Source organism: Staurois parvus, unplaced genomic scaffold (assembly GCF_062004578.1).
Source record: "Staurois parvus isolate SC_StPar_1 unplaced genomic scaffold, SC_StPar_1.0 ptg000704l, whole genome shotgun sequence".
Taxonomy (NCBI): domain Eukaryota; kingdom Metazoa; phylum Chordata; class Amphibia; order Anura; family Ranidae; genus Staurois; species Staurois parvus.
In genome coordinates, this window is record NW_028318500.1 from 5,951,789 (window position 1) to 5,978,552 (window position 26,764).

The window sequence follows — 26,764 nt, forward strand, 5'->3', positions numbered from 1 at the left end:
TTGGTGAGAAGGTCTGGGATCTGACGCCATGGGCGTGACGTATTACTGTTAGTCGCGGTCGTGCGATTGTCGCATGTTGGTGGCGGCGACCGTGGATCCGTGACAGACGTGTCTAGAGTTGGCGCTTGCCAGGAGAACGGTACATGCCTGACTGCATTGTGAAAAGTTTGTTGGAAGGGGGATTATGGTGTGGGGTTGATTTTCAGTGGTTGGGCTTGGCCCCTTAGTTCCAGTGAAGGGAACTCTTATGGTGTCAGCATACCAAGACATATTGGACAATTTCATGCTCCCAACTTTGTGGGAACAGTTTGGGGATGGCCCCTTCCTGTTCCAACATGACTGCACACCAGTGCACAAAGCAAGGTCCACTGTATTACCCTGGATACCACCAGTAGAAGGGAGGAAGGTCAGAGCACACTTCTTCCTGTTAACCACTTGCCTACCGGCACTTACACCCCCTTCCTTACCAGGCCAAATTGAATGACAATTGCGGTCATGCAACATTATACCCATATGAAATTTTTATAATTTTTTTCTCACAAATAGAGCTTTCTTTTTGGTGGTATTTATTTGTTGCTGGATGTTTTACTTTTTGAGCTATAAACAAAAAAGGAGCAAAAAATTAAAAAAAAAAAAAGTTTCTTTGTTTCTATTATAAAATTTTGCAAACAGTTAATTTTTCTCCTTCACTGATATGCATTAATGAGGCTGCACTGATAGGCGACACTGATAGGCACTGATAGGCGGCACTGATTGGAACTGATAGGCGGCACTGATAGGTGACACTGATAGGCGGTACTGATAGGCGGCACTGATAGGTGACACTGATAGGCGATACTGATAGGCGGTACTGATAGGCGGCACTGATAGGTGGCACTGATAGGCGGCAATGATGGGTGGCATTATGAGTGGGTAATGCATAGAGTGTGGGGATTATGAGTGGGTAATGCATAGAGTGTGGGGAATATGAGTGGGTAATGCATAGAGTGCAGGGGTCAGGTGTGTGTAACATAAATAGTTTAGGAGTCAGAAGTATGAACAGATATAACCAAATTTGTATGAACTAGAAAGTCCACACTATAAAGAAGTTACCTCAAGGAACTTATGCGGTATACCAAAGAATTTAGTAAAAATTTAAAATTTTATTAAGTACCAAAATCAGTTACTACCAATATAAAATATAATGAAAATCCTAATTCACATCCATAATCATGCCCCAGACAACGTTGTCTTCCCCCAGAATTAAAATTCAAATCGTCACCAAGGGCTGCTATAGCCAGTTTGTGGAGCATCCACTAATCTAGATATCCCCCGAAATATAAATACCTCACGAAGGGACTAAATACTTTGTGGAAAACTTTGACTTTGTGGGTCAGCTGTTCCTCTAGAGCAGGGGTGTTAAACTGGATTTCATCACGGGCCATATCAGCTTTATGGTTGCCCTGAAAGGGCTGGTTGTATCTGTAAGATGTCTAGAGCACCCCCATTACATCAGATGTCAAGAATCCCACACCCTCCCTAGCATCACTGTGCACCCCCTTTTGGGGGCAGAGCTGGAAAGCAGGAGTGCACGGTCTGGAGGAGGACCAGAGGAGGAGTGGAGTCAGTTACCAGAGTCTGCTGAATGCTGAGACCAGGGGACGCAGAGATGAGGGGGTGCTGCAGCTGCACTGAGAGGTGCAGGATTTTGCAGAGGAGTCCTCTCTGCTGCTGATTGTTGAGACAAGGTGGGAGCGGAGACAAGGGGGCACCTGCAGGGGAGGTGCAGGGGCCACATGAAATGGCCTGGAGGACCGGATTCGGCCCATGGGCCTTGTGTTTGACGCCTGTGCTCTAGAGCTATGGCAATTGCGACTATAAATATAAATTAGTCTCAATTGGAAGGAGAGACCGTGCAGAGTCCGTTTTACACACACTGCTTATGCATACAGTACATGCATACACATGAATTCAACATTACATACACACACACACAGTACATGCAACATACATGCACACTGCATACACATACATACAACATACATACACTCTGCATGCACATACATGCAACATACATACACTCTGCATGCACATACATGCAACATACATACACTCTGCATCACGGGCTGACTGACAACTCATGGGGCCCCTGGGCAATAGGGGATCATGCGGCCCCTGTATCCTTGCCCAAACTCAAAAAAGTCTATGAAAAAGGTACCAGGGGCATCTCATGGGGCCCCCTACTGACCCCGCACATGCACAAAACATACGTATACATACACATTTAAACACTTACCTCTCTTTAGTTCACTGTATCTCCTCTCCCAACTGCTGCAGAAGAAAAATGGCAAAAGATGTATTTTATTTTAATTAGATATACATAAAAAGACTGGATTGCCTCAAACCTCTGTCCTTAATTTAGGGGATTACAAATGCTAGTATGCATATAATATTATAGACAAAAGTCTAGGGTAGATATTAATAAGGTCTTGCTTTTATCATTCAGAAAATAAAAATAAAAACTTTATTATATTTGACTAAGATTTTCAGTGAAAAAAAACATTTATTGCAAATCAGTAGCAGCGTGTAATTTTGTGAAACTGAAATAAAACGAAAAGAGTTAAAAGGTCAAAACTTGGCGCAAAATATTATTCTTGGAGTCCATATTGGAAACAGGATTGTAGGATAGTCTATTACGTGCTTCAATTTTGTGAACAGTCGATACATAAGATCATAACACAGAGGGGCAGGACTTGTGTACTTTAATGAACTCTAATATAAGATTTTTACGACAGTAAAGTACAAAAGTACTTTCTTTATCATCCATTGAGAGACACATGATTGTAGAAGAGTCCATGATGTGTTGGACTTCAAAACAGTTGACGGGTGGGCACGGTGATTAGAAAAACCAACAATGTGGAAGTTAACTAGCATCAAAGCTTGAATAGATGCTTGATGAAAAACAATTTACCAAATATGGAGAAGAGCATAGCCAAAGGGAGACATGTACAATCAACATGATGTTTCAGAACAGGACTGAAAAACTCCAAGAGGAAACTAGTAGTTAAAGAAGCAAAGAGCCTCCACCAACAATGCAGAGGACAGTTAATCCTTTTATCTAAAGCAGGCCATAGGTGGATCAAAATTTGGCTGGTTCAGCAGCAGGGATGGGTCGAATTGCCGTCCATCTATGGAAAGGTTGGTTGTACAGATGTCGACTTCCCAGTTGACTTCTGTACAACCAGCCTGGCAGTTTTTTTCCCAAACGATCCTGTCAGCTATAGCCGTCAGAACACAATAGTACAGCAGGAGTAATTCTCCCATCCACACACTCCATAAACATAGGAGAATCGGGGAATTTATCATTTTCTTTCATTCAACCTGCTGGATGAACAAAAGAAAATGAATGATGTATAGGCTGCCTTAAGGAAAAAACTGTTGGAGCAATACTATCCAAACAGGAAAGTCACTTAGACCAGCAGATAAGCTGGTCAACCAAAAGAAAATGATTGGTGTGAAGGCCCAATCCAATAAAACTAAAAACTTGACTTCAGGGAAAAGAAGCTAAGATAGCAAAGATATGTCCAGTAATAATAAATTAACTAGAAAAAAAAACAGTCAGAAGCTTAGATACCCAACAAAGCTGATGCTTTTAAGGAACATTTGTATTGTGTCCAAGAGGCACTCTTAGAGTGATGTCACCGCTCTCAATCCTTTTCTGCATTTGGGAAACATACTGTAAAACAGGTTTGTGGTGGTGATGATGGTGTGTGTGTGTGGGTGGGGGGGTCACTCTCCCAGGTCTCTTTTACCAGGTCACAAAAAAACCAAAGTCTCTGTTTATAGAGCGTTGGCAAGGAAAGCACCATGTGGATGCTTGAGAAATCTTGTATAAAGCAAACATTTATGCTGGCAAAAAGCAGTCCCATTCTTTTCTGTCATCTGGTACAACCCATTTCAAAATGGATTTCAAAATCATCTATCTGTGGATGACTTGGTCAAATGATTCAAAAAGACCTTGAACTGCACAGCTGCCCAATTTGTAATAATTTGCAGACGTGTGTCATTACTTTTGATGTAAACAAAGTTCACTAGTCAGTAAGGATCGCCTTTGTAAACCTGTCTGGGTTAACATTTGGAATACCTCACAGGCTATAGCTTTGTCCAAGGTACTCCTCAGGGCTTTCACCTTGGGATATTAGGTGGCATAGTTAAGGATGACCAAATATGCTGGTGCCGTTGAGTAAATTTCACCAAGGACCTACTATCTCCATTGCTATTCACTCAAAAGAGATTTTGATCACAGGTAGGGGCATGAAAGGATTAAGAGAGATACAAGTGCAGTTAACCGGTATGTGGCATCACGTCTATGAATCTATTATTTCAACCTACAAGTGTCCTTCACAACATCAAGTACCATTATTTTGTATGCTTGTTGTACCAGTAATTGTTTAACAATCTCCTCCAGAACCTTAAAGTTCCAATATAGAAGGCCCCATTACGAGCAAAATGGGGCCACTTTTGATCCGCTCCTAGTCCCTGGGTCACCCCAGTGATGATACCCACCTGCTCTTTTGCATGGACCATGGTCAGGTCTTGCATTTGGGCAATACCGAATGAACTCTTGGGCGTGTTTAGGTCAGGTTGGATATCCATAAACAGGAACTCCACAATTTCCTAATGTCCTCAGCATAACCTGCAATGGAGAAATTCCCTTTCTTGTGGCTAATTGAGCTTTATTAGGAGTATCTACACCAGGCATATCAGCATTAGTAATTTTAATAACATTATCTGTTTTTTGGGAAGTCAGCTTGACATCCTGATTCAGCCGCCACTTCTCTGCACTTTCCCAGGGGAAGTCTCAATATACAATTATGGAGTGCACTAGGTCCTTTACCGGACCAGCCTCATGTTTTACAGTTCCACATGGGGTAGTAATCAGCACCAGCGCCATGAATGCATATGACTCTGTTTCACTGTATTGTCTCATGGGGGTTCCGGGGTTTCATGGTCCAACTTTTCAAAGGGAAGACGTTTTTCCTCTGCATTGTACAAATGGCTCTTTGAAGTTTGGAGCAAGAAGCTGTTCAGTTACCATGTACCTCTCTATCATCTCAACCAACGGATTTGTGTTTTTCATGTCCCCATAGCAAATCCTTCATTGCAGGTTGACCATCAGGAACTGAAGGTACTGGTTCATCACAACCCTCCTCACCATATGAGGGCCCAATAAGGAATTCTGGTTGCAACCATTAGGTTGCCAGCGGCATCATCTGTGTTAGTGGTGGCTGATTAGTTCTGTAGCTCCAATGGTGCACTCTTTGTACTCTAATTGCTGTAGTTACCCCCAGGGTGGGTTATGAATTCCAAGTTCAAGCAGACATAGACTCTAGCATCAATCAAATTGATGTCAAAACACGCCTTTTGAGGGTTCCCTGACAAGAAGGAACATGTTACCAGCCGCCAGACTAAGACTTATTGTTTGGCTAATAAATATGTGCATATGCATAAGCATAGAAGACAGATTGTTCATTTGCCTGCACGTATGAGCTCTGGCACATGCACATGTGCACACACGGCTGCCAAGTGGCTTATTTAAACTTGAACCCTGCATTACTCCTGTGCTGTATGGTCTTCAGCCTTATTCTCATGATTAAGTCCTGATGTGCAGCCATGACCTTGTTACTGGCCTGGCTTCTGCTCTGAACTTGCTGTTTGCCTCTGCTACCGACTCGGCCTAGACTACTGATCATTGTTGTCCGGTTTTAAAGGGATGAGGTGACAACCCTAAGATATTTCCTCACTTTTTTTATATTTTCTCCCATTTTCTGTAGCGTCTACAGGGAAGAAAGGTAAGGGAAATGTTTTCAGTAATACACAAATATAAAAAAAAACTGCCAGGGGGTTTATACCTTAGACATTTACGTTTTTTTTCATTGCTTCAATTTTTTAGTTGTTTCATGTGAGTGTGGCTCATAATTTTCATTTTGCCTGACAACCTAATAGACAGCACCCTCTGGTGGTTAAAAACAAATAGGAACTGAACATAAGACTAGAGGACTACAGGATTTTAGCATAAACAATATTTCTGTGCATTATAGAATTAATGTATTGTTCTTGAATATATGTTGTATATTATGTATCATGTATATAATCATATGTGGACAAATGTATGGATTTTGAAATTAACATATACACATTCTACACAACATAACATTCCTTTACATACTTAAAATGGTTCTAAAGGCTTAAGGTTTTCTACCTTCATGCATTCTATGCATGAGGGTAAAAAACCTTCTGTGTGCAGCATCCCTCCCAGTTTCCCCTAATACTCACCTAAGCCCCCTCTTTATCCAGCGATGTGCACTGGAGTCTCGGCTATCCCGGGACTCCCTCTCCTCTTTGGCTGAGACAGAAGCGGGAGCCATTGGTTCCCACTGTTGTTAATCACAGCCAGTGAGTCAATGAGAAGAGAGAGGGGGCGAGGCAAAGCCACGGCTACGTGTGTGAATGGACACATGGAGCAGAGGGTGCCCCCATAGCAAGCTGCTTGCTGTAGGGGCACTCAACAGGAGGGAGGGGCCAGGAAAGCCTGCAGGGCACCCAAGAAGAGGAGGATCCAGGCTGCTCTGTGCAAAGCCACTGTACACAGCAGGTAAGTATAGACATGTTTGTAATTCTTTTTGAAAAAAAATAAGCCTTTAGAATGACTTTAAAGATGGCTCAATTATATTAAAATATATTTTCTAGAATGTACATAAATGATGCACAGTTATGCTTCAAGTGGAACTAAAGACAGAGATACACACTTTTCCCTTGCTGGCATCCTCTCCTTTGTGGCAGTTTTCAAGTCTCTTCATTGGCCGGCATTGGATGACATCATTCCTGCGCATGCACAGGAGCTAGTCATCCCAGAACACAGGATTGGGCCAGGCGCTGTAAGTTCAGAGATTGCTGTGAGCAGGCAGGTAGGTGAAGTTTATTGCAGAAGACACATTTGGGGAGATTTACTAAAATTGGAGCACTCAGAATCTGGTGTACCTGTGCATGGTAACCAATCAGCTTCTAACCTCAGCTTGTTTAACAACTTCCCGACCGCCCTATAGCAGAAGTACTGCTACAGGGAGGCAGGGATGCGCAAAATTATGTATATATATGTGATTTCGCATTTTCGGGTAGGGGGCGCGCACGTTCCCTAACCGCGCCGCTATTGGCTCCTTAGCATGTTACTCACCAGGCCTGCTGATTCACGGCCGGGACTCAATGATTGATCAGGAGCTGACAGGGGAGAGATCTGTAAGTAAACAACACAGATCTCTCCCCTGTCAGCATGAACAGGCTGCTTTGTATTGCTCTGCACAGCAAAACAATACAAAGCAGCTTGTCTACATGGTAAAACACACACAGCACACTGTTAACCCTTTGATCACCCTAGATGTTAACCCCTTCCTGCCCAGTGTCATTAATATAGTAACAGTGCTTTTTATTAGCACTGATCACTGTATTAGTGTCACTGGGGATATCAGTGACAGTTAGTCAGTTCCCACTCAGTGTCAGAATGCCTGCCGCAGTCCCACAGTCCCGCAGTAAGTCGCTGATCGCCGCCATAACTAGTAAAAAAATAAAAATTCCAGTAGACGCTATAACTTTCACGTAAACCAATTAATTTACATGTATTGGGATTTTTTTTTAGTAAAGATATGTAGCAGAATATAATTTGGCCTAAATTTATGAAGAAATTTTATTTTTAAAATATTTTTATTGGATATGGCTTACAGCAAAAAGTAAAAAATATTGTTTTTTTTCCCCAAAATTGTCGGTATTTTTTGTTTATAGCACAAAAAATAGAAACGAAGAGGTAGTCAAATACCACCAAATGAAAGCTCTATTTGTGGGAAAATAGGACATAAATTTAATTTATGTACAATGTTGCATGACCATGCAGTTGTCAGTTAAAGTAACGCAGTACCGTGTCGCAAAAAATGGCCTGGGAGGGGTAAATCCTGCCACTCTAAGAACCCATCATTATAGCTGCGATGTATTCTAAGGGCCAGTTCACACTGCAGAATCACAATCCAGATTTCTCATTGGATACGTTTCTGCATGCCCATTTTAGAAGCATTCTGGTGCATTTTTTCACCTCTTTTTTTCTTCACCTTAATTAAGGACATGTGCGTTTAGGTGCATTCTAGTGCGTTTTTGATGCATTTTACCATGTTCCAGTACAGTTCAGTGGAGAAAAAATGTTCTGCTTTTTTTCTGGAACTGGACCGCACTGGAACTGACTGCACTGGTGTCAACTATGCAATTGGAAACCATATAACCTACTATCCATGCACAGCAGTGGGTGAAGCCTGGACATGGTGGCTGAGGGGAGCGAGCGGCACTAGCTTTCGGCTAGGTCCCGCTTCCCGACCTCCCTAGTGACCCTTAGAGAACGACTCACCGGAGTCTGGAGCGCTTGGAATGGAGCCCGGAGAGACGGAGATGGGAGCTGGACGGAGGCTGCAGTGACGCGCCGGCTCCTCCGGCGCCTCGTGAGAGAGGGATCCGGACGGCTGGGATGCGAGGTGACGCGGTGGGGGCATGTATGCAACCGCGGAGGATCTCTGGGAGAAGCCGGCCAGCTGCCTGATGAGACAGGGAGACGCCGGCTTACTGTTACCGGCTCCCTGTTGCCCATAACCCCCGGCTTATTGTTGCCTACAACCTCCGGCTTGTTACTGGCCGTGTCTCCTGGCTTGCTGTTGCCTGCGGCCCCCGGCCAGTAGACTGTTCAATCCGGGGAGACCCGGGAGTATTAGAAGACCCACCCTGCATCCCTGGGACGAAGCCCAGAGAGGAAAAACGAGGCATAGCGTGGGAAGACCAGAGGAATCCCCCCCAGGACAGAGCTGATGTGAAGGCCCTCCACTCATGCTTGGAGCCACCGTCTTGGGAAGAGAAGGGTGAGTGAGAGCTGTGGGGGGTCTATTGTGCAGTGGACTACTGAGTGACATTGGGGATCAAGGGGTCAAGGAGGAGAGAGGAGGATTCCCTGGGTTTAGAAGAGAAAAGCCCCAGGTGCCCCAGGAGAGCAAAACACAAGGAAAATCTGCAAACCTGTCTGGAGCACAAACCATAAAGGAGAGGTACACCCCCATCTAGAGCATATAGAAGACAAAAGATATATAGAGGATATGAAGAATAAAGGTCCTAAGGGAGCAGGGCTCAAAGGGTCTCAATCAGGCATGCTAAGGAAATTTACATCATACGGTAATATTACCCCAGAAAGGCCCCAAGGCGACAGTGCTAAAGGGGAAATGGACACTAGATCCGGAAATAGTCCTAGATTGTCATTGGGTATGAACAGCAGTAGAAGCCAACAAATAGAGGATGGCTTGGGAAAAAAAGAGCTTGATGGTGAACTACAAGTACCGAATAAGAAGGAGATGACAGAAATGTTTCAAAGTTTGGAGAAAATGATAAAACATGAAATGACAGTTATTCGAAACGACTTAGGGCATTTGCTGTCGAGAATGGAAGAAATAGAGGAGAAAGTTAAAACCCAGGCCCAAACCATAGATAATCTAAGGAAAAAAACAACCCATTTGGAGAAAACCCAGAAAAAATTGCTCTATAGGATGGAAACTCAAGAAAATAAAGAAAGAAGGTGTAATCTCAGGATGCAAGGAATTCCAGAGTCTATAAAAGGGGAAACATTATATGAACTAGTTAATAAAATCTTAAACTCCATAAGAGACAGACCTGAAACAGATGTGATTGAACTGGACGGAGTGTTCAGAATAGGAAAGTTTAAACAAGAGACTGAGAGGGAAAGATCGAGAGATATCGTTGTCCAGTTCCAGAAATTTGGGGTCAAAAATGAGATTTGGAAGAAGATCAAGGGAAGATCATTAATTAAGTATAGAGATTGGACTATTCAAATTTTTGCGGACTTAACATCAGAGACTCTATGGAGAAGGAGATCCCTGAAACCCCTGTTGGAGCAAATGAGAAAACAGAAAGTGCAATATAGATGGGGTACCTCAGTATCTCTAATTGGCTGGACAAATGGGGTCACAGCATATCTGAGATTCCCGGACGTACTGAGAGATTTTTGCGATAGACTGGACTTGCAAAGAATGGAGATAGCTGAGTGGGAAGAAGAAGAAAAAGGAGATACGGTTAATGCAAGAAAGGAGGACTGGCAGCGGGTCGGGGGGAGGGGGAGGGAGGCCTTGGGGCTGGGGGGAGGGGGGAGGGAGAATTAAGTAAAATATATGCTTTTCTTCTTCTCTCTCTTTTCTCCTCACCCCCCCTCGTATCCCCCCTGTAGAAGCGGAGGTCCCTCTGGAAGCTCCGGTTAAGGGGGGGAAGTAAAGGTATTGCAGAGCCCAGTTGATAGAGAAAGGGGAGCTGGGGAGGTCGGAGGAGAGGTGAGCTGCCCATGGGCGGAGCTTACGCCCAATATTTTAAATCAACCGTGGAAACAGTTCCACAAATGATTTGTAGGCAGTTTATAAGCCTAAAAACGGGTAGGGGGAAAATAAGAGAGGGGGGGAGGGGGTGGGGGATAGGGGTTGGGTGGGAGGGAGGGGGGGAGGGGTTACGGGGCTAATACTCTGCAAGACAGTTGGGCCTAATAGGAAGAGACGATTTAGAAGAAAGATAGACAGACTCATGAAGGATGGAAGAAATATAGTTTATAACATATAATGTGAATGGGTTGAATTGTCCTGGGAAAAGATTTAAGTTGTTTAAAGAGTTACATCACAGGGCAACGTCAGTGGTATTTTTACAGGAGACACACTTTGAGATAGAGTCAAACGTGAAACTAAAATCTAAATATTACCCAACATGGTATTACGCTGACTCTCCAATTAAAAGAGCAAAGGGGGTGGCAATAGGCTTGGCAAAGAATATGAGATTTGAGCTGGAAGAGAGAAAGACTGATCCGGAGGGGAGATTCCTGTTTTTGAAAGGTAAACTACAGGGAATTGAGTGTACACTAGCCAATATATATTGCCCCAACAAAAAACCGGAGATCTTTTTGAAGGGTCTGCTGAAAAAATTGATTGATTTTAAAAAAGGGCGTTTAATAATAGCAGGAGATTTAAATCTTTGTATGGACCCACAAAAGGATGCAACCTCCCTTGTGCAGAGAAAGGGGGGTAGGTCTCTGAGAGCTTTGAAGAAAGTGATCCACGAGTACCAACTGGTGGACTCCTGGAGAATAATGCATATGAAAGACAGAGACTATACCTTCTTCTCTAATGCACATGAGATATACTCGAGACTGGATTACTTTTTGATAGATCATCAACTCATTGAACTGTTGGTTAAAATAGAAATAGAGACAAGAACTTTCTCGGATCATGCCCCTGTCATAATGAAAATAGGATGGGGAAGAAGGTGGACGGGAGGCTTAGGATGGAGGTTAAATGAGGCTCTTCTCTTGGATGAGGATATTGCGCAGAAGATCAGGGAAGAGATTAAAGTATATTTCAAGGAGAATGAGACAGAGGAAGTATCGACAGCTACAGTATGGGAAAGCCATAAGGTATATATAAGAGGAATCTTGATTGCGATGGGAGCAAGGAAGAAAAAAGAAAGAAGAGAGAGGGTTAGTGGACTCCTAAAGGAAATCCTGGACTTGGAGCAGATACATAAGAAGAAAATAACAATAGAAACAAGACAGAAGTTAAAGGATAAAAAAGACGAGCTAGAGAGACTGATGGAAGAGGAGAGGAGAAGAGTATATAACAAAGTATTAAGTGAAAGATATAGATGAGGAGATAGACCAGGAAAATACTTAATGAGAGCCCTGAATAAAAAGAAAAACAGGAATTATATAGAAAAGATAAAAAGTCCTAAGGGGGAGTTGGTCCACTCAACTAAAGAAATTATTAAAGTATTCACGGAGTATTATAGAAAGTTATATAACATTAGTCATCAAGGTGCACCAAAAGAAATTAGAGAAGGTATTAACGAAAAAAGGATGATATATTTAAAAAATGCGGGATTACCTAAGCTCAGTGAAACACAATTGAATTCCTTGGACGTGGAAATTTCCCAGGAAGAAATAGAAGCAGCATTAAGAAGTACAGGGGGTGGGAAAAGCCCTGGCCCGGATGGTTATACAGTTAAGTACTATAAAAAATTTAGTGAATTACTGTTACCGAAGCTGAAGAAGTATATGAATGACTTGGGAGGTGGGATGGAGGGGAGGAGGGAATCCCTTCAGGCCCATGTAGTTCTCATTCATAAGGAAGAAAAAGATCCTTCTCAGTGCTCTAGCTATAGACCAATTTCATTATTGAACACTGATACCAAGTTGTACGCAAAGGTTCTAGCAAACAGGCTGAAAGAACTAATGCCTGAATGGATCCATGGAGATCAGGTGGGCTTTGTCCCAGGGAGAGAGGGTAGAGACAACGGGTTGAGAACCTTAATGCTTATTCAGAAAAGTAGAAAAGGAAAAGCCCCGGTGGTGCTCTTGTCAATTGATGCCGAAAAGGCGTTTGATAGAGTGGACTGGGGCTTTATGATGGACAACTTGGAAGTGCTGGGGATCGGAGAGAGAATGCGGGAGTGGATAGGTAAATTATATAGGGAGCCCACCGCAATCATTACGGTAAATGGGGAGAGGTCGGAATCCATTGGGATGTCCAATGGAACAAGACAGGGCTGCCCATTGTCCCCCCTGTTGTACGTTTTGACATTGAAACCCTTGTTGTCAATAATAAGGAATAGTGGAGCGGTAAAGGGAATCCAGATAGAAAATATAGAACATAAGGTAGCGGCCTTTGCGGACGACCTATTGTTTTATGTAGGCAACCCCCGAATAACATTACCAAGTATAATGAAGACCCTGAAGGAGTATGGTGAACTATCAAATCTAAAGATTAACCCAACAAAAACAGAGATTCTGAACATCAATATACCAAAGAGCGAAAAAGAAAAGTTACAAAAAGAATTCCCCTTTATATGGAGAGAAAAAGATATAAAATACCTAGGAATAAAACTGGCTACTTCATATAAACAACTGTATAGATTAAACTATATTTCTCTGATAAACGAGACTAAGGATGAATTAAAAAGATTAGAAGGAGGAAATCCATCATGGTTAGGACGTATAAACCTAGTTAAAATGGTAATTATACCTAAAATACTCTATAGATTTCAAATGGTCCCAATTAAACTCCCAGAGGCGTTTTTTAAGATAATGAGAAGAATGTTAACAAGATATATATGGAGGAATAAAAAACCAAGAATATCATACGAAACATTAAGTAGGACTAAAGAGAAAGGGGGAATGGGACTACCTGATGTCAAGAGATATCATAAAGCAGTAATTTTAGCGAGAATATATGACTGGACATTTAACCATAAGGGAAAAAGTTGGGTAAAAATAGAAAACGAACTGAGTGGAATTAGTTTGAGTAAGATGATATGGGTCCCAGCACAATATAGAAGAATTAAAGAAAACACAAGCACTTTCACTTTAAATGTTTTAAGGACATGGGATAATTTACATAAACACATGAAATGGGAATTCAACTCTATATTAATGCCACTTGCAAACATGGAGTTTTTTCCTCCAGGAAAGGATGAGATATCAGGGAGATGGTTTAAAAAAGAAGATATCCAATTGAGAGATGTATTGGTAGAGGGGGAATTGAGAACATTTAAAGAATTAAAAGAGAGGGGGGGGATATGTTTAATAGAATAGATGAGTGGAAATATCACCAATTAAAATGTTTCATTGGAAATCTCCCAAAACCCTTGAGATTAAAAAAGGAGTGGAATTTGTTTGAAAGGCTATTAGAAACACGTAGGGATGGGAAACACGGTGTTACAAAAATTTATAGGATCCTCACAGAATTAGACACGGACACAAAGTTAATTTTTATAACAAATTGGGAAAGAGATATGGAGGTGGAGATAGATGAGGATCAACAGAATAAGATATTTAGATTGGTACACGAGAGTGTTAGTATGAGAGACGTTGAGATTAACTATAAATGTCTGACACGATGGCATATTACACCGAGCACTGAGCACAAGATGAGTGGGGAGAATTCAAAAATGTGTTGGAGAGGATGTGGGGAGGAGGGCACGGTGTTTCACATATGGTGGCAATGTCCAAAAATTCAGGTTTTCTGGAAGACAATAGTTAAATTAATAGAAATAATAACTGGAAATGACATAGGGTTAGACCCAACCAAGTGTCTCCTACATAATGTTGAGACAACAGTAAATAAATATAAAGAATCAGGCGTATGGTACTACTTAAGTGCTGCAAAAGGGTTGATACCTAAGTTTTGGCGGAAGACAGAGGTGCCGATGGAGGAGGATTGGATCAATAGGGTAAACCAGATTAGCAGAATGGAAAAATCATACTATATGCAGGAAGACAGGTTGGAAATATACTATTCGCGATGGGAAAAATGGGAAAAATCAGGAATGAAAGAGAAATATAGAAAATTTTAAATTAGGAAATTATTTAAAGTTATTGGGTCTTGAGAGATTGGAGATCTTGCAGATGGGAGGGAGGGGGTGGGGGGGGGGGTAGAGGTGGGTTGGGAGGGGAGGGAAAGAAAAGAGGTAATTAGAAGGGGGCAAAGTAGAAATGTATTGATGTTTTATATGTTTTGTGTCTCTTCTTATGGAATTTTTGTAATAATATGAAAAACTAATAAATATTTAAATTAAAAAAAAAAAACCTACTATCCATGCATTTTTGGTGCAGGAAAAAAAAACTCACTGAACTGCATGTGGTGGGAAAAGAATTACTGTCAGTCTGACTTTCTCTGACTATTTTTTACATTCAGCCAGCAGAATGAATGAAAAAAAAGACTCAATTTTCCCTTCCACTCATTTGAGGTAGAAGGGGGAATTCTCTCTCTGTACCTTTGCATTCTAATACTCCCATGTCTGATGAAGGGGTCCTATGTGGCTCCAAAACATTGCACTTGTTATACTGCTATGTGATTGTTCTTCAAAAAAACCTATGGAAGGTATTTGAAGATCCATGATGTGCTGACGAATACTGTATGTACACTGAGCTTCCCATACAGGGCTCCTTGATTGCTATAAAGCCAGCTTCCTAGCAACCAGTGACCCATCTCTGGCCCCTTTCAGCTGCTGGATGGTAGTTTCCCCAAGGCTATTGTGCCTAAGGGCAGTCATGCTGAAACAGGCAGTTACAACCATGTCAACTCGCCATTAATTCACAGGAGTTACCCTGTTTTTTTTACCTCTGTCTCATTTCTTACCCTGTAGGATTTTAGGAAAGCTAGTGACTAGGCCAGCCCAGTAGTTACCCATAGACATCTATGAGGCATCTCCCAAAGCCAGAGACTTTCAGGAATGTCTAAGATATGGCCCCATAGAAATCTAAAAGAACCTCCTGCACAGACGTAGTGTTTAGTGGCTTTCTCTGAAGGACTTAAATTAATGCTGGAGGCAGTGGGCACGATTTCAAGGTGCACCAGGGATGGCTGAAGAAATGTAGCTCAGAGAAAAACAAATTGTTTGTATTTAACTTCTTATATTAAAATGTTCTATTCAAGTATATATTTTTAACTCAAAAAGTACCTTCTATTGTTCTCATCCTTCTCCAAATTATTTATTTTTTTGCTGCTGTGATCTGACTTCCTGTTAGAGGGTGGTTACATTTATTCTTCATGGTCTCTCCATATGTAGTCACCTTCCTTATCTTGTTTCCAAGATAGATTAGGGACTATGGACTATGGCAGTGGTCTCCAAACAGCGGCCCTGGGCCAGATGTGGCCCTTTGCTTGATTTTATCCGCCCCTTGGGGCATTATTTTTCCCACTGTCAGCAACAATGGGGCATAGTTCCTGCCACTGACACTGACAATGAGGCACTATTTCTTCCACTGACACCAATAATGGAGCACTCTTCTTCCCCCTAATACCAAACATGGGGCACTATTCCTTCTACTAATGCTAAAGATGGGGCGTTGTTTTTATTGCCACTGATACCCAGACATTTTCTGCTCCCATTGGCCACAATCCAGCCTCATTAAAGTTTGAAGGAAGGTAAACTGGCCCTTTGTTTAGAAAGTTTGGAGATCCCTGGACTATTGAAAGAGAAAAGTTCTGCAGAGTCCTGAAATGGAGAAATAACTACTTGCATAAATAATGCAACTGTGACCAAGCCTTATAGGGGTGGGATGAAACATGTCAGTGTGCATGGCCTGGGAGGAGCCTAGGTTGAGGACGCTCTTTATCTAAATCTATACACGGGCTGTGTTACGTACCTGGTGGGAGCCTGAAATGACGAGGTCGGCCTCACTTGTGTCACTAGCCCTGACCCCACTGGAGTTGGAACAGAGGGAGTCTAGGGACCAGGGGGACAAGTGCGCCAGTAGTTGTTGTTTGCAGCTCTTGCAGATGATGACCTTGGAGGACTGATGATCTTCTGATTCAGGCACATTAGTAACAAGCAGAGCAGGTCTTGTAGATTGCCAGGCGTGCACTAGAGCAAGGCAGGTAGTGAGGGTAAGAGACAGGAGCAGTGTCATAGGAATAGCCAGGGTCATCAACAGTCGTACAGCACGGTACAGAATCAGAAGGAAAGCCAATGTCAGGAGCAGAGCCGAAGTCAGGAACCAGTATCAATCAGGAGAGCAATAAGAGTCGGGTCAGGAACAAGCCGGGTCAGCAACATAAGAATCACATGGGAACGAGCAGGACACGGGGGAGCTGAAGACCAATCAGCACCTAACATGGGCAGAGACACTCTTTAAATAGCCTGGCTTCAATCTTTGTCGTGCGTGTGCACGTGCGCAATCGCGCATTTCTGCGTGCATGCGCTCAACCGACAACTCTTCTCCGGGAGTTCCTATGCGCATGCGCATTTCTAATCGCGATTCGTCTTGCCGGAAATCTCTTACATTGCCCCCCCCTTAGGGGCAGCCTCCGGATGCCCACTAGGGCTCGTTTTTCAGGGTGAAGATGGAGGTAGGCTTGAACTAACCGTGGGGCATGGGCATTAGTGGATGGCTCCCCAGAATTATCCTCTGGACCATAGACTTTCCATTTAATGAGAAACTGGGTCTGTCCGCCCCTCTTCCTACAATCCAGAATAGCATCTACCTTGTATTCTTCATTTCCCTCAACCAGTAGTGGAGCAGGAGTCTCCGGATCTCGATTGGGAAATCCACTTGGAATATGTGGTTTTAGCAGGGAGCAATGGAACGCCGGATGAATCTTCATATTTGCAGGTAGCTTTAACTCGAAAGCTATAGGGTTAACTTTTCTCTTAATAGTAAATGGTCCCAGGTACCTTGGACCAAGCTTTCTCGAAGGACAATTCAACTTTAGATTTGCCGTGGATAACCAGACTTTATCTCCTTGTTTCAGATTTAAGTTGCCCCTTCTCCTTCTGTCAAAAAAAGTTTTGTTACTCGCTTGAGCTTCTGAAATGGTTTTTCCAATATTTGACTGTTCCTCCTAAGGAAATCCATCCTTTCTTGTACTACCAGGACAGCGGGTTCCACTGGTATTTCCGGAAGGAAGGAGGGGTGATATCCATAGTTGGAGTAAAAAGGGGACTGTTTGGTAGCAGAGTGAATGGAGTTATTGTATGCGAACTCCGCTAACGGAAGGAGAGATACCCAGTCATCCTGTGAATAAGATGAGAAGTGTCTGAGATATTGTTCCAGAGTTTGGTTTGTTCTCTCCGTTTGTCCATTTGTTTGTGGATGGTATGCAGAGGAGAAGCGCAATTCGATCTCTAGTGCCTTACACAGAGCTTTCCAGAACTTGGATGTAAACTGTACTCCTCGATCGGACACAATATTGATAGGAACGCCATGCAATCTTACTATCTCTTTGATGAATGCAGAAGCAGTTTCAGCAGCAGATGGAGTCCCTTTCAAAGGAATGAAGTGAGCCATCTTTGATAGGCGGTCAACCACTTCAAAAATAGTGGGGAATCCCTCCGATGGGGGAAGTTCCACAATAAAATCCATAGAGATCATATTCCATGGTTTTTCCGATATGGGCAAAGATTCCAACAGGCCCCAGGTCTTGGCTTTGTCAGACTTGTTTTGAAGACAAACTGCACAAGATCTAACATTGTTCTGGCAATCTTTCATTGAGTTTGGGCACCAGAAGGAACGGGAGACCAAATTTGAGGTCTTGTGGATCCCGAAGTGACCCGCTAAGGGGTGATCATGAGACCTTTTGAAGATAAGAGTCCTGAGTTGTTGGCACAAAGATTTGTTCCTTATGAAGATACAGACCGTCTCTTAGCTGAAGATGCATCTCTATGGGGGGTGGATGATCGTCCACCACTTCTCTTATTTGTGTTACAAGATCTGTATGCAGAAGTAGAAAGTTCTTGGCTGGCAGAATCGTGTCAGGTTCAGACTGAACAATTGGATCATGAAACATACGGGAGAGTGCGTCGGGCTTACCGTTCTTTGATCCTTGACGGTATGTCAAATGAAAGACAAAGCGGGAAAAGAATAGTGCCCATCTTGCTTGTCGTGGCCTTAGACATTTTGCCGTTCTCAAATATTCAAGATTCTTGTGGTCTGTGAAAATGAGAATAGGATGGGAAGCTCCCTCCAGTAAGTAGCGTCATTCCTCAAGTGCTGCCTTGATGGCTAACAGCTCTATGTCTCCCACATCATAGTTCCTTTCAGAGGCATTTAGCTTTCTGGAGAAAAATGCAACAGGGTGCAGAAGGGAAATAAGTGGTAAATCCACCTGCGCTGCTGCGTTTACAATATATAATATAAAGACAGCTGCCAACATCCAATCCTCACCTTTTAGATGGACATATATATATACAAATAATCAATATTGATGCAGCGCTGTGACAAATAAGTATCAAATCAAATATGATTAACAATAAAGTGGGTTTCAACCATGAGAAAATAGTGAATTCTGTGTCAAACAGCCCGCACAATCTCGGCACACAGTGATTCCCTCTATAACATATAAAATTGCTATTTATAGATGGTGCAGGCAAAAAAATGCAGTCCACAGTAAGTATAGATGTATAAACACGTTTTTAGAGGACACACATGCTCCTGTGCTCGTGCAAAGTGGTAGGTGACAATCCTTGTATGGCTAGCATGCCCGCTCACCTTCCCCCTGCGACCCACAGGGGCCAAATAGCCTTACGGGTCACACCTTGACCCTATGCGTTTTCTCCAGGTGCAAGACACTCTTTACTCTCCAATGCTCTCTCCTTCACCATCTGCTATTCCCCCTGAATAGGTACCGCTGTGCATGTACTCAAAAATTCATGGGATGGTGGCAATCATGAAACAAAAACACAAAGATCCTCCATAGTGCAAAACTGTATATCACGTTTATTCTGTTTAAAACCGCCAAGTTGCAACTCACATTTCAGCAGACGAAATTTCACTTGTGACACCTCTCATGGGTGTACTGAGGCACTCTGGTGTAGCAAAATGGCGCCAACCCGGAAGTGCGTCACCACGTCACTACGTCACATCTACGCGTTACGCCACGCCCCTCGTAGCTTCGTCAGGATAGTGTCATGGTCATTTCCCCTGGTACTTATAGCGGGATCTTGTTGTCCATTGGTTGGTAATTATGTCAGTCATCGCGGCCATTTTGTTGAGGTCGCGATATTGTGGGACATTGTACCGCAGCCATTTTTTCATAGTCACCCATTTCTATGCTATTATTACCACCTCTATTTACTTGATCCACTGCCGCAATACAATGTAACTGGTAAATAAAATAACCACTAGGATATTATTAATTATATTCATACCAGTGAACTGTCCATATTACGGTCATATATAACCTATACCAATATCTCTATTAATAATAGTTTTACTCCATCTGCTCTTTAACTTAGTATGTGATGCTGCTATTCCTTGATGATAGACCAAATGTACATGTCATAAAAGATTTTTTTTAAAAAATATGTAATATAATTAAAAAATGCATGAAGTGACAATTTTATTAATATAAAATATATAAAAAATAGAATTGTGTCTCTAAATTAAAACCGCGTAAACGCATGGCGGTAAAGTCAGAGAATGTTATATGTTATAGAGGGAATCACTGTGTGCCGAGATTGTGCGGGCTGTTTGACACAGAATTCACTATTTTCTCACGGTTGAAACCCACTTTATTGTTAATCATATTTGATTTGATACTTATTTGTCACAGCGCTGCATCAATATTGATTATTAGGGTGCAGAAGGGATTTGAGTCCCTGTCGTTGTGAAAAAATGGCTCCCACAGCATTCTCAGAACCGTCTACTTCAAGGACAAAGGCTAAAGCAGGATCTGGGTGCTTCAGGATAGGTGCAGAGGTGAACAAGGTCTTTAATTGTTCAAAGGCTGGTTGGGCCTCAGGAGTCCACCTGAAGGTAGCATGTTGCCTGGTTAGCTGTGTTACTGGTGCAATGATCCCGGAAAAGTTTTTAATGAATTTTCTGTAAAAGTTTGCAAATCCTACAAAACGTTGCACTGCTTTCCTGTCTCTTGGAATGGGCCATTCTAACACAGAGGACACCTTTTGGGGGTCCATAGCAATGCCCTTGGGGGTGATCACAAGTCCGAGGAACTGAATGGTCTGCCTCTCGAACTCACATTTTTCAGCCTTTCCGTAGAGGTGATGTTGGCGTAATCTATCCAGAGTCTTTTTTACATGATCCCAATGTCTTTCAATTGAACTGGAAAAAACCAGGATGTCATCCAAGTAAACGATAATAAATAGATCCAGATAGTCCCGAAATATATCGTTTATAAAATGTTGGAAGGTTGCTGGGGCATTACAGAGACCAAAAGGCATCACCAGGTATTCAAAATGCCCAAAGCGTGTTCAAAAGGCCATTTGTCTCCTTCGCAAATTCTAACTAGATTGTAAACGCCCCTCAGATCCAGTGTTGAAAAGACACATGCCCCACGTAGCCTTTGGAATAATTCAGGAATTAGAGGAAGGGGATAGGGATTTTTGACAGTTATCTTATTCAGATCATGGTAGTCCACACAAGGTCTGAGGGTGTGATCCTTCTTCTCAACAAAGAAGATACCAGCTCCTGCTAGTGATGTAGAGGTCAGAATAAACCCTTTTTCCAAGCTCTCATCAATATAACCCCGGAGGACCTCTAATTCTACTTCGGAAAGAGCGTAAATTCGCCTGAAAGGAATTTCGGCGCCAGGCAGGAGCTCAATAGGACAATCATAGGAGCGATGTGGAGGAATAGTATTGGCCCTCTTCTTGTTAAATACATCCAGATAATTATGGTAAACAACAGGGACGAGTTTCATTGTCTCGGGATCAGGATGGATACTAAGAGGAGTTGCTGCGTTTGGTTCTTTAGGAACTTTAGGATTTAGACAGTATTCAGAAGGAAAAAGAATTTCTCCAGACAATCAATTGATGGATGGGTTGTGTGCTTTTAGCCAGGGCATGCCGAGAATAACCGGAAATATTGGAGAAGTAATAATATCCAGACAAAGAAATTCCTGGTGTCCCCAGGAGGACTGGCATAACATTGACATGGTCTCTTGTGTCACAGGACCAGAACTGATACCAGAGCCATCAGCTAGATGGACCGAAAGTCTTTGTGCCTTAGTACAGAGAGGAATCTTATTTTGGGTAGCGAAGTTTGCATCCATGAAACAACTACAGGCACCAGAGTCTATAATGGCTGGGACCGTGATCGTCCTTTCAGCCAGTTGTAATTGAAGGTGGAAGGAGAGATGCGTTCGGCTTGCTCCTTGGGGATGCATCATATAGAACCAGCTAGGAGAGGGCTTATGAGGTCTTACTGGACACGTCAATACATAGTGACCTGCGTCACCACAGTAGAGACAGAGACTGAACTTCTGTCATCGAAGACGTTCTGCAGAGGACAACAGTGGTCTCCAAAAGCTCCTTCTAGATGAATTAAGATGTTCTCCTTTATTGATAAGTAACTCTGATGGGACAGCAGTCATAGAGGGCACAGGGGTCCCCATTTCTGAACATATCAAGATGTCCCCGTTAGTCTTCTCATCCTGTCTCTCCTGAATCCGACGATCAATGTGGATAGCAAAGTCTATCAGGTTCTCTAGCCGGGAAGGTACCCCCACTCGGGCAAGCTCATCTTTCAGGGTGTCAGAAAGGCCAAGATGGAACTGGTAGTGGAGAGCAGACTCATTCCATTGAGTGTCAGAACTCCATATGTGGAAATCGGTAACATATTCCTCAATAGGCGTTTGGCCCTGCTGTAGCTTGCTGAGCATAGATTCAGCAGTCTGACGTAGGAAAGGATCAGCATAGAGTTGTGCCATTGCTGTGAAAAAAAGAGTCCACCGAAGTTAGAGCCGGATCATGTTGCTCATGAAGGTGGTGTGCCCAGGATTGGGGTTCATTCTTAAGGAGTGAGATAATGAACCCCACTTTGGTGCTTGGTGATGTAAAGGTTCTTGGAAGCAGGGAAATATATAGCTCGCATGAGTTGCGAAACGTTCGGAACTTCCTGCGGTCTCCCGTGAAAAATTCAGGTGTAGGCACCCGGAGTTCCGATAGGGAAGGAGTTCCAAGAATCATATTGAACTCTGTTTGAATAGTTACATCTGAGACTGCAGAGAGGTCCGTGGCTGTGGGGTCATTAGACTCGGTTAGTAGTTGACTCTCCAGATGCTCAAGGTTTCTTTGCAAATCTTGCACCAAGTAAAACAAGGCAGATACTGATTGACAAATGTCCCCCAATGCAGAGGCCTCCCTTTCAGACTCTATCATTGGCTGACTGGTACTGTCACGTACCTGATGGGAGACTGAAATGACGAGGTCTGCCTCACTTGTGTCACTAGCCCTGACCCCACTGGAGTTGGAACAGAGGGAGTCTAGGGACCAGGGGGACAAGTGCGCCAGTAGTTGTTGTTTGCAGCTCTTGCAGATAATGACCTTGGAGGACTGATGATCTTCTGATTCAGGCACAGTAGTAACAAGCAGAGCACGTACCTGATGGGAGACTGAAATGACGAGGTCTGCCTCACTTGTGTCACTAGCCCTGACCCCACTGGAGTTGGAACAGAGGGAGTCTAGGGACCAGGGGGACAAGTGCGCCAGTAGTTGTTGTTTGCAGCTCTTGCAGATAATGACCTTGGAGGACTGATGATCTTCTGATTCAGGCACAGCAGTAACAAGCAGAGCAGGTCTTGTAGATTGCCAGGCGTGCACCAGAGTAAGGCAGGTAGTCTCGAATCTCGAACATTCAAACAATTCCTGTGTATATGCAGAAACTGTCCTATACCCTATATTAATACCCAACAATGAGAGATGGAGACACGGAGTAATGTATTCCTTGCTGAGGGTATTCTAAAAGTGATTGTTTTCAGAGTATTCTCTGATCTATTTTTATACTTCAATATTTTTATTGAGAATTGGTTTACAGTGGTATGCATAGGAACAATAACATTTCCGCCCACATAGCGAAATGGTGAGAATAAACAAAGTCATAGAACATATAAGCATATATATAAAAACCAGCATTCTCACCAGGTAGCAAACGTTCCAAAAGACGATGGACAAGGGCATTAACCACCAATATAAAACCCCAATTCAAAAGAAAAAAGTTAAGAATAGGGAGATCGAAAGAAAAGATCTAGGATAAGACAAGGAGGAGAGAAGAAAAGAAAAAGACAATAAAAAAAAAGGGGGGGTGGGGAAGAGGGAGAAAATGAGAGAGTTAGCTGCGGCGTTGTTAAGCAATGGAGATATATCTGATCCATGGTTCCCACGTTCCTTCAAATCTAGATTCATCATTATTGACAATGCTAGTTAACTTATCATTTACCATTCCAATTAAGTTTTTGTTTAACCCCGTCTAGAGGAATCAATGATTGTCTCCAACTTCTAGCTATGGTAATACGTGCCGCCAGTAAGAGGTAATGAATTCGTTTAGTCGATTTTTTGGGAACGGTAGTAGGTAGCAGATGAAATAAGGCCACTTCCGGTGTTCTACGAATATTAATTGCCATAACCGAGTAGATAAAATTAAACATTCGGATCCAAAATCTATTCACTACCGGACATTTCCACCAAATATTGAACATAGTTCCCTCTTGTCTGCAGTGCCGGAAGCAATTAGGTGATACTGAAGGACATATTTTAGCGAGGCGCGTAGGAACCAAGTACCTACGAAGTAGCGTTTTGTAATTGGATTCAATAAGAGCAGTATTAATCTTTGATAGAGAATGGGCCGCAGTCTGCCAAGTTTCCAGATCTAAGGAGCTATTCAAGTCCCTTTCCCATTGAGTCATATAGGATAATTTAGTGAGAGGATCTACAAGGGAAGCATAGACAAAGGACAAATGACCCCTCATCAACCCAGTTGCCCCACAGGAGACTTCTAAAGGAGTGAGTGTACAAGGTTCCGCAATTAATTTAAGTTTGCTAGAGATAAATGAGATAATTTGCTAATAGCGAAACAATTCTCCGGGAGGCATCTGGTACTGCGTCAGAAAATACTGGAGAGAACGAGGACAAAGTCCATCCAGGAAGTCTCCAATACGCAGCAAACCCTTGTTCAACCACCACTGAAATACTGATGGTGACACCCCAGGAATAAACTCAGGATTATAAAAAACTGGAGCTAATGGAGTATGTGGGAAGAAGAAAGGTTTGCGAGCCCGCCAAACCATCAATGAATAGGACAGCGTAGGACACAAAATAGGAGGACGTAAGCGACTGGGGAGCCACATAAGAGCACCAATAGCATAAGGATGGCAGGATAAGGCCTCAATGTCAACCCACTGGGGGACATAACCCCTGGCTGTAGTACAAATTAACTGTGCTATCTGAGCCGCATGAAAATAAGCTAGGAGATTAGGAAGTCCCAAACCGCCATGCTTCTTTAGGAAAAAGAGAGTTGACCTGTTTTCCAAAAGGAGTATGTATCTCACCGTGCAACTCCTGCGGTTTCCATCTGCTGAACCAGTAAATCAAATCATGTACGATCGGCAACAAGGTGTAGATGAATTGTAGAAATTCTATTGAGATGCAGAGCAATAGTTCCAGAATACAAGCAACACTAACGTGTTTCAGTCAAACAAGATCTTACTCATAGTTTGGTCTATGGGGTATTAGTGACCCGTGGATCTGCCCTCTTAGACGCTCCCATGGTACTGGGTACGAATGCCTTGCAGGAGCTGGATGTGGTTTGGCTACATAAAAATGCAACAACTCAGGCAGCTGACAATCCCAGGGCTTCAAAGGAACAGATCTAGCTGCAAAACCTGGTGAATGCTTATCAAATTCAACACCAGGAGGACAAATGTCAACATAAAAAGGTAGGGATAATAAGATTACCTCCTCACCATAGACTATAGCTATTACCACAACAAGAGGTTGTTTGTCCCCTCCCAGGGAGCCGAATTAAGTTGCAATGAGTTAGTATCATGGTGGAACCTTGATGTCATCTGGAAGTGATGAGAGAATGGCTGGTGGCCATCAAGGCAAGGTGCTTGTATAAATGGTCAACCTGGGGACCAAATTTATACTCTACCAACTCAGCAGGTCATCACTGATGTGTATACAGTTCTGAAGAAGTGCATCAATGTGTCCTGTCATGGGGTGGAGGATATCTTTGGGTGGAGCCCTCTTTGAAGGCTGCCATGACTACTCTATAGGACTCCCATTGTCAGCAGCTGTTAGACCAACTGTGAATTCTCGCTGGAACAACAATGGCTCTTCAACTGTTGCAAAAGCATGTGCTGGTGTTAGTAAGTGGGCCCTAAGAATATGGGTGTACTACTGCTCTGGACCATCCTATACATACTGGGGACATGGTCCAAATCAGAGAGAGATATCATAACATTCCTACTGTTTCAGTAAGTCAAGGACTTACGTAATATGTTACATAGTGGGGTTGTCCAGGAAAGATGGAGCCCGTGGACAACCCCATAGTTCTAGTTCGGAAAAAAGATGGGAGTCTATGTATCTGTGTGGCTTATTGAAAGCTGGATGAGTGCATATATTGAGATGCTTACTGCTTGCCATGGATGGAGGAGTCTCTTATGACCTTAGGGCAGGCATGTTACTTTTCGACCTTGGACTTGACTGGTGACTACTGGCAAGTACCTGTAAAAGTGGAGGATCAAGAAAAAACAGCTTTCATTGATTCTTTGAAACTGTATGAGTTTAATTATATGCCATTCGGCCTAACCAATGCCCCCTGTACATTCCAGAGACTCGGGGAACAGTGTTTGAGGGATTTCAACTTCAAGAAAATTCTCATTTACTTGGATGACATCATCTTTTCAAAAATGTTTTGAAAAGTCCATACCCACCATCTTGATCAGGTTTTCACCAGGTTAATGCAATACAGGCTTAAGCTGAAGCCTGGCAAATAACATTTTATGACAAGTTGAATCCAGTATCTAGACCGTGAAATGGAGTCCAGTAGGGTGTCGCCTGATATGGCTAAGATAGAAGAAGTATGGGATTGTCCAGTCCCTAAACTATGACAGAACTGAGTTCTTTCCTGGGGCTGGTAGGATACTATAGGCATTTCATTTTCAAGTTATGTTATGTGTTCTTGCGTAATCTTCTTGTTATGATGATGACTGCATCCATTTAGAGGGGGGGAGTGTAGGCAGCTGCAAGTTTCCCTCTACCATGTAAGTGGCAGTGTGTCATTATTAGGCTCCATGCACACTGGGTGTTTTAATAACCTTGATATCATTAGCTGTGTAAAGTCACATTAAAAATGTTTTGCTAAAAAAAAACATCCAAAAATGCTGGTCTGCTGTGTTTTACCACGTTTTGCTGTGTTTTTCAGCGT